Source organism: Macrotis lagotis, chromosome 1 (genome assembly GCF_037893015.1).
Source record: "Macrotis lagotis isolate mMagLag1 chromosome 1, bilby.v1.9.chrom.fasta, whole genome shotgun sequence".
NCBI classification, from domain to species: Eukaryota; Metazoa; Chordata; class Mammalia; order Peramelemorphia; family Peramelidae; genus Macrotis; species Macrotis lagotis.
Window position 1 is genome coordinate 445,022,774 of NC_133658.1, and position 10,019 is coordinate 445,032,792.

Below are 10,019 nucleotides of genomic sequence, written 5' to 3' on the forward strand. Positions count from 1 at the left end.
GGTTCTAGGTCTCTCTGAGTTAGGGTCTTTTCCTTCCAAGAATTCTTCTATGGCTCCACCTTTCTGATGACCTTTCTTCATTTTGTTAAGACCTTGAGTTGGGAAGGGACTAGTTCACAGAGTTTTGGTGTTGGGATCCCTAGAAGGTTTACTCACTGAGAGCAATTTCTCTGGCTGGCTAGTAGGAGGTGCTGGTTTCTTTCTCTGGAGTATCTGTGACCTTGATTGAGGCCTACTCCCTTAGCCTGGAAGGAGTGATTGAAGCTGTTAAATACTTTTGTTTTCAATCAGTGGTGGGCTTTACCCTGGGTTTAAGTCATCCCTCTCCCTATTGTCAGCTGGGCTAGTTCTTCTACTCACACACCTGTTCCTGGGGTAGAAGTAGTCTGTAATTGTGTTTGTTCTGGGAAGAGGCCTCAACCACAATGGAGGTGTGGACTCAGAGTTCCTCAGACCAATGGAGCCCAGGAATGGTGCCCGCAGCTATCCTGCACCGGAACTTCCCTCCAGCCCTGTCGTCAAGCTCCAGAAGGTCAGTGCCAACACCAATGCCTCTGCTCCCCAGTTGACCCAAGGCCCGGTGGTCGACCAGGCTCTAGCCCTGCTCATCAAACAGGTCTGTCTCTTGAGCCCTCAGTTTTCCAGGGCTCCAACCCCACCACTAATCAGGCTGGTCTGCAGCTGATCCACCCTCTGTGCCTGGAGTCACCCACGGCTGCAGAAGACAAATCCTGTGGTAGATGTTCTTTCTCCTGGCTTTTCTTCCTGGGTTTTGTGGATGGGATTTCTGTTAAGAGGTTTGTTTTGTATCATAGACAGGGAAAGATCACGAGACTTTAGAACTGTGCCTGTCTTCTCTCCACCATCTTGGCTGGAAGTCCCTCCAATTTGGTTTTAAATAGGGATTTTTAATTAGTTCTTCCTTTGCAGTCTTTGCACTCTATGTTTTCTTTTATTCATGTGTGCATGTAGAGATATAAATTGTTTTCTTGTTACTGGTTTTGTAGCATGCTGAAATTTTTGGTTTGTTGTCTCATTAGCATCATCTTTAATGACATTTATTGCCTTTATGACTGAATTCACTAATTTTTTTAAAAAAAATTTTATTTATTCTCCCTTTAATTTTTAGTCTGTTCCCATGGTCCCTTACTCAATATATTTACTGCATAATGATCTGAAAAAAAGATGTATTTAATCTTTCTTCTTTCTGCATTTAACTGCAACACCTATTGCCCTAATATCTGGTCAATAGTTGTAAAGGTATTATATACAACTGAGGAAAAATGTATATTCCTTTCTTTTCTTATTTAATTTTCTCTATACATCTATCATATCTAGCTCATCTAAGATTCTATTCATTTCCTTACTTCTTTCTTATTTATTTTTTGGTTGGATCTATTTAGTTATGAGAGGAGATATTTGAAGTCTCACATTGTTACAGTTCTGCTATCTATTTCCACCTGTAATTCATTTGACTTTTCCTTTAAAAATTTGGATACTCTAGCATTTGCTACATATAGGTTTAGTAATGACGTTGCTTCATTTTCTTTTTTTCTTTGTAATTTTTTCTTTATTAATTTTTTACATTGTTAACTGAGGACATAAATGCTGAAACATTTAAGCTTTGACATTTAAGATTTGATTTTTAAAGGTACTTTCTATTTTCCCATAAAAATTTTTATGTGGTCAAAGAAAAGAATAATGGTTTAATAGAATATTAAGAGTTGTAAAGGGAAGGATCTTCTGATAATGAATCCAGTGCTCTTTTCAGCATGCCTGAATATCATGTGAGCAGCTGTTGAACCTTAGGAGAAGACAATATTTTAAATCACATTTTAAGTATTACAACTTTTGGGTAGTGCCTTGAAAGTGAAAATGTCAATTGGTAAGTCAATACCCTAGCAGCATCTGTCATGCTGCCCTTCTTGCTAGGCGTTCAAGGTTGGTGGTGACTTTGTCCATCAACATAACTTGTGGTTCTGAAGTAAATTCCCTTCCTTCCCCCCAGTTTGCCCTTCCTTATAATCAAAGTAGCCTGAGAATTTGATTTTATCTCTCCTCATTCTACCCCCGATCAGTTCTTAAATGTCATCAATTCTCAGAAAAACTGCCCATCATATACACACTCACATTTCCACCCTCCATTTCCCATTCTTCCCACCAGTTCATCCCAGCCAGGTTTTTTTTAATAAGAAAAATCTTCCATTATTACATATTAAATGGTATTTACTATTGTAGTGTCATCTCCTTGTTTATCTCTTTTATTTAAATTTATTTCAACTTTCACTTTGATTGAGATCATGATTGCTACCCTTCCTTTTTTTTAGTTTTTTTTTGCAAGGCAAATGGGGTTAATTGGCTTGCCCAAGGCCACACAGCTAGGTAATTATTAACTGTCTGAGGCCAGATTTGAATTTGGGTACTCCTGACTCCAGGGTCACCAACTGCCCCTCCTACCCTTCCTTTAAAAAATTTTTTTAACCTCATTGGAAGCATAATAAATCTGCTCCAGTCTATTATTTGAATTCTGGGTGTAGCTCGCATTTTTAAAATATATTTCTTGTAAACAACATCTTTTCAGATTCTGGGTGAGTTCATCTCAATCACATTCAAAGTTAAAATCACTAACTGTATTTTTTTTCTCCATTCTATTTTCCTTCACTGTTTATACTTCTTTCTCTCCCTATTTACCTCAGATGTCCTTTCTAAGAATCCCTCCCTTATCCTCTCACCCTGCCCTTTTATTTCTTGATCTGCACACTCATTTGAATTTCTTCCTTGTCCTCCCCACCATTCAATTTCTCTTAAATTAAGAAGGCATTTATATCCTTCTAGAGTAGATGCTATTCTCTCTTTAACCTAGTTTTGATGAAAATAAGGTTCTAATACCTTCCTTCATCCTTTCCTGACCTATATAGAAAACCTATATTATAAAAAATTCTTTTAAGCTTAAATACAAAAAAAGAAAATCAAAAATAGACATTGTCATGTACACAGTAGAACATGAAAGGACTCAATACAAAGCAATACATTTTCAATACAAGAAAACTTATATAATAAAGAACACCTATATAATAAACTGTAATGGTTTGTGCATTCATTCCTCATTTGTATGATCCATTTTTCCTTCTCTTATCCAATTTTATTTTTTTGTGATCATCCCATCATACAGTTTGTACTTTGAAACTATCCTATTAATGATAACATTCTTCTTCTTCTTCTTCTTCTTTTGTTTTTAGGTTTTTGCAAGGCAAATGGGGTTAAGTGGCTTGCCCAAGGCCACACAGCTAGGTAATTATTAACTGTCTGAGGCCAGATTTGAATTTGGGTACTCCTGACTCCAGGGTCACCAACTGCCCCTCCTACCCTTCCTTTAAAAAATTTTTTTAACCTCATTGGAAGCATAATAAATCTGCTCCAGTCTATTATTTGAATTCTGGGTGTAGCTCGCATTTTTAAAATATATTTCTTGTAAACAACATCTTTTCAGATTCTGGGTGAGTTCATCTCAATCACATTCAAAGTTAAAATCACTAACTGTATTTTTTTTCTCCATTCTATTTTCCTTCACTGTTTATACTTCTTTCTCTCCCTATTTACCTCAGATGTCCTTTCTAAGAATCCCTCCCTTATCCTCTCACCCTGCCCTTTTATTTCTTGATCTGCACACTCATTTGAATTTCTTCCTTGTCCTCCCCACCATTCAATTTCTCTTAAATTAAGAAGGCATTTATATCCTTCTAGAGTAGATGCTATTCTCTCTTTAACCTAGTTTTGATGAAAATAAGGTTCTAATACCTTCCTTCATCCTTTCCTGACCTATATAGAAAACCTATATTATAAAAAATTCTTTTAAGCTTAAATACAAAAAAAGAAAATCAAAAATAGACATTGTCATGTACACAGTAGAACATGAAAGGACTCAATACAAAGCAATACATTTTCAATACAAGAAAACTTATATAATAAAGAACACCTATATAATAAACTGTAATGGTTTGTGCATTCATTCCTCATTTGTATGATCCATTTTTCCTTCTCTTATCCAATTTTATTTTTTTGTGATCATCCCATCATACAGTTTGTACTTTGAAACTATCCTATTAATGATAACATTATTCTTCTTCTTCTTCTTCTTTTGTTTTTAGGTTTTTGCAAGGCAAATGGGGTTAAGTGGCTTGCCCAAGGCCACACAGCTAGGTAATTATTAAATGTCTGAGACCGGATTTGAACCCAGGTACTCCTGACTCCAAGGCTGGTGCTTTATCCATTACACCACCTAGCCGCCCCTAATGATAACATTCTTAAGACATACAGATAATATTTTCCCAAAAAAGAAATAAAGTTTTCCTTATTAAATTCTTTATAATTCATCTTTCAAGTTTACCTTTATTTTCTCCTAAATCTTATAGGCCAAATTTTCCATTCAGTTTGTTATTTTTCTTTATGAATACTTATGAAAGGCCTTAATTCATTAAAAATCCATTTCCCCCCCATGTAGGATTACATGCATTTACATGTAATTTATATTTTACATTTACATGTAAATTATTCTGGGTTTCAGATCCTATTTCTTTGCTTTTCAGGACATAATCTATGCCCTACACTCTTTTGATATAGAAGTGGTGTTATTCTGACTGTAGCTTCACAGTATTTGAGTTCTATCTTTCAGACTTTTCGTAGTACTTTCTTCTTGACCTGGGAGGTTTGAAATTTAACTATAATATTCCTGTCAGTTTTCATCTAAGTACCTATTTTAGGTGGTGATGGCATACTTTGGTAATTTCTATTTTTACCTCTAATTCTAAACCCTTCAGGACAATATTCCTCAATAATTTTTTCAAGTATTGTGTTAGATTCTTTTTAAAAAAATCATAGCATTCAAGTAGTGCAAGAATTCTTATCCTTCCTCAATTTGTTTTCCAGGTCAGTTGTTTTTCTAAGAGATGTTTCACATTATTTTCTATTTTTCATTCTTTTGATTTTGTTTTATTACTTCCTGGTATTATATGAAGTCATTAACTTCCCTTTGCTCAATTCTAACTTTTTTTTTTAGGTTTTTGCAAGACAAATGGGTTTAAGTGGCTTGCCCAAGGCCACACAGCTAGGTAATTATTAAGTGACTGAGGCTGAATTTGAAATCAGGTACTCCTGACTCCACAGCTGGTGCTCTATCCACTCTGCCACCTAGCTGCCCCAATTCTAACTTTTTTAACCAGCTATTTTCTTCCATAAGTTTTTGTATTTCTTTTTTTATAATTAGTCAACTTCATAATATTCTTGATTTTCCTGGCTGACTCATTTTTTCTCTTAATTTTTTTCTCAACTTCTCTTAATTGATATTAAAGTCCCTTGTAAGCTTTTCTAAGAACTCTTTTGGGGATTGTAACTATTTTACACTTATTTTAATTTTTTTTAGGTTTTTAGAAGGCAAACAGGGTTAAGTGGCTTGCCCAAGGCCACACAGCTAGGTAATTACTAAGTGTATGAGGCTGAATTTGAACTCATATACTCCTGACTCCAGGGCCAGTGCTCTATCCACTGTGCCACCTAGGTGCCACCTTGTTTTAATTTTTTAAAAAAAATTCTTTTAGACCCCTCTCTCCCACCATGAGAGAGGTGTGTCATTTTTGTCAAGATTTCTTAATAAAAACCATTTTAATCACTCTGGACTAAGCATTCTTGAGCCATTTTTAACAATATGGGGGCATAGTCTCAAGATATTAATGTAAATCTCTTTTCCCGATATTTTCCAGGAAGAACACAAGAAAATAATGAATGCAAATTGCTTGATTTCAAGCCCACTTTCTTGGTGTTCTTTGCTGGGGAAGTATCTCAAAAGAATTCTGGGTAGATTGGCCCAGGTTTGGAGCCAAGAGTGATTAAAATGTCTGGGGGTAGAACTGTGGTAAGAGGGCTATTTCCAGGCTTATGCTGGTGGCCAGAACTACCCTGGACTGGTTGAGAAGTCCTCTAGGTGGGAGATCTGTCCTGAAGGAGAGGCCAGAGGAAACACTGGACCAATTCATCTCTACCACCTCTCATCTATGTGTACATTGTTTAGTCAGGGGATCTGTATCTGTAACTTCCCCTTGATTCTTCTTGTGCAGGTTCTGCTGCGGGCTTAGGAAAACAGCTAATCAGAACTTCTGCTGGCTTCAAAGAAAAGTCAAAAGGTATCTCAAAGGCTCAGAACAAAGAGTTTTGAGATCTTGCCAGGAAGACCCCAAGACCCCCTTGGAACTGTTGTCCATCCTGAAAAGGAGTCAAACCAGAATTTTCAAAGAAAGCAGCATTCGGAAACTACTGTATAAGGACCCCACCTGCTCCACCTGTAATTTGCATGTTTGAAACCAAGAACCTGCTATCTGGCCTCTACTTTCAGACTGAGAAACCCAAAAACCTAGGAACAAAGCATGATGCCATTGATGATGGGGACCTGTCTATCAAACTGAGTAAACAGACCAAGGATTTTAAATCAAAAGACATGTTGCTGAATACTGAGTTCCTTCAGTTGACCTTTTTAGGCAATCCCTCACAGTTTTGCCAAGCACCCTTTCCTTCCTTAACCATGAAGTCCAGAAGATTCTAGAGAAGCACATTGAAAAAAGAGTACATTTCCAGAGATGAGGCTTCCCCAAGAGAATAAAAGAGTCACTCAAACAACTTAGGCCACAACACCCTATACATTACTACACTGTGAAGCAAATAGGTCCTTTCATCCCAGAGGAGGTCTCCAAGAGATCTACAGCAGAGATGAAGACTACAGACCTCTATAACTTGACAGCATGGGAGGTAGACCAAACTGGGCCTTCCTTCTTGTGCTCTGAGTTGCTCCCTGATGAACTGGGAAAAGCAGAGTTAAAAAAGAACTTCTGAAGAGTCCTTAAAACCCATAATCATGGATCTGCCTTCTCCTTCCATCCTAGTCTTGAACAACTTCTGTCTCCTGAAGGGGGGAACAAGTGGAGTCAAAACTAGATGTCTAGAAGAGAAGTACAGTCAGTTTTTCTGGGATCTTCCCTCTCTGCACAGTGAATCTCTGGTAGCCTCCTTTAAGAGGCATGATTCCCTCTCCTCACCTACCACCACCAACAAGCTCTCCCCATGGACAATACTCTCTTCTTCAATGAGCTATCCTACCTTCCCTGGTTGCTACATTCTGTCATATATTTTTCATCTGCTTCAATCAGGAGCTTCATCAAGGCCCCTGAAGAGACTCAAATTAGAGTCCCATTTCTCTTTGTAGATGAATATGAAACCTAGAAGTGGCATCTACTACAAAGACAGTTCCAGGTACTGTGGGGTTTGCCCTCCCTAATGTAATTTCCACCACTGTCCCAGAACTCCCTTGATCATGGACCTGGTGAGGCAGATAAGACCCTTATTCTTCTATGGTTCAAAATATATGTCTCTGTCTTCACTAAGGAGATTTTGTTCTTCCCAGACCATGCCAGGAAGCTCCTTGAGCTCCATTTACAGAGGTGGCTCCTCCAGCACCAGTTGGGGCCACCTCAGTCTATTCAGGAATCTATGGCCCTGCTTCAGTCCCTGACTAACCAGCTACAAGTCCCTAAAAGCACCTCAACCAAAGTTCAGAGGAGACTTCACCAGAATGAGAATCCTCAACTTAAAAGGGCTCAAGGACCAACTCCCAAGATGACTTATGTTTGCATCATGAAGTCTTAAACCTCCAAAGCCAAGGAGACTGCACAAATACACATAAAGAAAAAATGTCCACAGATCAAACAAGAATTCTTTCCTGATATCATATGTTGTTCATGAGACACTAAGAAACAATTGTCAGCTGGAGATCTCCCTACCAGAGAACTTTGGAAGCTGCCCATTCCAATATGGAGTCAGAAGGCCTGACTTTCCAGGATAATAATGCAAGAGTATGGATGGAGCTGAGCATGGACCAACAGACATTAACACCATGGGGTGAAACCATTAAGCAATTAGATCAGACTGTGACCCTCCCACAAAGCATGATTGAGAAACTGGAAATGATAAGTACTTGGTCTTCTTATGAGGATTACCTGCTCTGTATTATGTGACTCTCTATAGGGAAATGTCCCCTCTAAGCTATTTCCCAAAATGATATGGCTGACAAAGGAAATGGGTCATAAAGGAACTAATTGGCCCCAAGAACTACAGGATTTGGGCTGAAGAACAATTAATTCTTCCCAAAGCAGAGGTTAATGATTCCACCATGAATTCTGGGGACACAAAAAATGAATTATGAGTTTCCCAACTGATAAAAGTCTCAAAGGCAGAACCAGAAAGAGAAGATAAGGAAAGTTCAGAGAGAATAAATGAAAAAAGAGACTAGCCACAGTGTCCCTATTCACCAAGCAAGTCTTTCATCTTGACCAAGATGGATTCCCACCTAAGAAAGAAGATATTAGAAGTAAATAACAGGCATCCCAAGAAAGTTTTAGTTTCTAGGGAACTCTCTGAAGCTCTGGAATCTGCTTTACCTGAGACTTGGGACATGTTCCCACAGTTGTGAGTATAGAAAGTCTCAAAGAACTACAAGAAACTCTTAGCAGTCCAGAGAAACAAGAGCTCCTGGAAATGAGCTTATTACCAGTTTCTCTAGATGCTGAGGTTCCAAGTTGGACATGTTTTAAGGAATAGCTCTCCAATGAACTGGAACTCAGTTTGGTGAGGATATCAGAAAATCACTTTCAAAACTGCCCCACAGTCATTCCCCTGATACCCTCCCAGAACCCAGGCCTTCAGGCTTCCAAAGTTAGTCAGCCACACCCCCAAAGAAAGCCCACTGGGGACATGACTGATGCCCAAGAGCTCTGTGTTCATATGGAGGCAGAACAGAGTAGCCCAGACCAAGGGGAGTACTGGAACATAGAACCACAGACACCCTGGAATTGCCATTGGCTCAATCCCACACAAAGTAGAAGGCTCCAAAGGAGATCAGGGTGGGTGGGTGGGTGGGGATGCAGGGTAGAGGACATGTTCTCTTAAAAGGAGCCATACCCTCAAGCCCAGAAGACCAATAAAGTCTCCAATGAACAGGACCCACAGAATTCTGTTCTCCAGAAGCTTTACCAATCTTTTCCCAAAGCTAAGGATTCAGGGGCAATTTCTGGAGTGCCAGGGAGGAAAAAGACTGAGAGAATTGACTACAAAGGCACCCAAAGAAAGTCGAAGGACTCAATTCCTTCAACAAGGGACCCTAAACTCTCTTAATCTAGGGACCCTAAAAATCCCATCACAGTGACCCTAAGAGCAACAACTGTGCAGATCTTAGAGTAATTTATTCTTCCCAGAGTAAACTCCCTTTAGAAAACAGCTTTAGGGAAAAGATAAAACCCTTCCTTCACTAGCTCAGTGTCCAGGAAAAAAAAACTTAATAGGCAGAACTCATCTCACACTTTCCTTTGGGCTGGAGTGTTGATCCTGCCCTTCAGCTAAAGGCTCTGCAAACAAGAAACACAGGAAGGCAAGAAAACTTGGAACACAAGGAACACTACTACCCTTCATAAGAAAGAACCTTCTGGTCAGCACTGAGGGCCCTCCAATGTGTCAGGTTCACCATCCTGATTACCACAAGAACCATCAATACTTCTGGAACTTGGAATTGTACCAGTGTTCTAGTCCCTATTCAGATATGTCCATTCTGCAGGAAAACAATTTGGTTCCCTTTTGTCTTCTGAGGAAAACTTTTGCTTTCTCAGGAAAAAAAAATCCAGTTCCAAAAGAGAAAGCAAGTTCATTCTCATAAATGCATAGCCTGTGATAAGGAAAAATATTCATTTCCATTAAAGTGGTACCACCTTCCTTCCAAAATATATTCTATTCCTCTAAAAATGTCTTTTAAGCTTAAATGCAAAATAAGAAAAAAATAGACATTGTCATGTACACAGCATAACATAAGAGAGGACTCAATATAAAGTAATACACTTCTATTACAAGAAAACCTACGTAATAAATATTACACATTGTGTTCAAAGCTGACCATATTTCTTTGCTTCTTTATAGGTCTTCTTTTGTTC

General features: G+C 38.5%; 1 pseudogene; it reads left to right on the forward strand.

The window, feature by feature from the left end:
- Nucleotides 1-457: 457 nt before the first annotated feature.
- Nucleotides 458-9,756, forward strand: LOC141504498 (protein SPATA31F1-like; annotated as a pseudogene).
- Nucleotides 9,757-10,019: the final 263 nt, after the last annotated feature.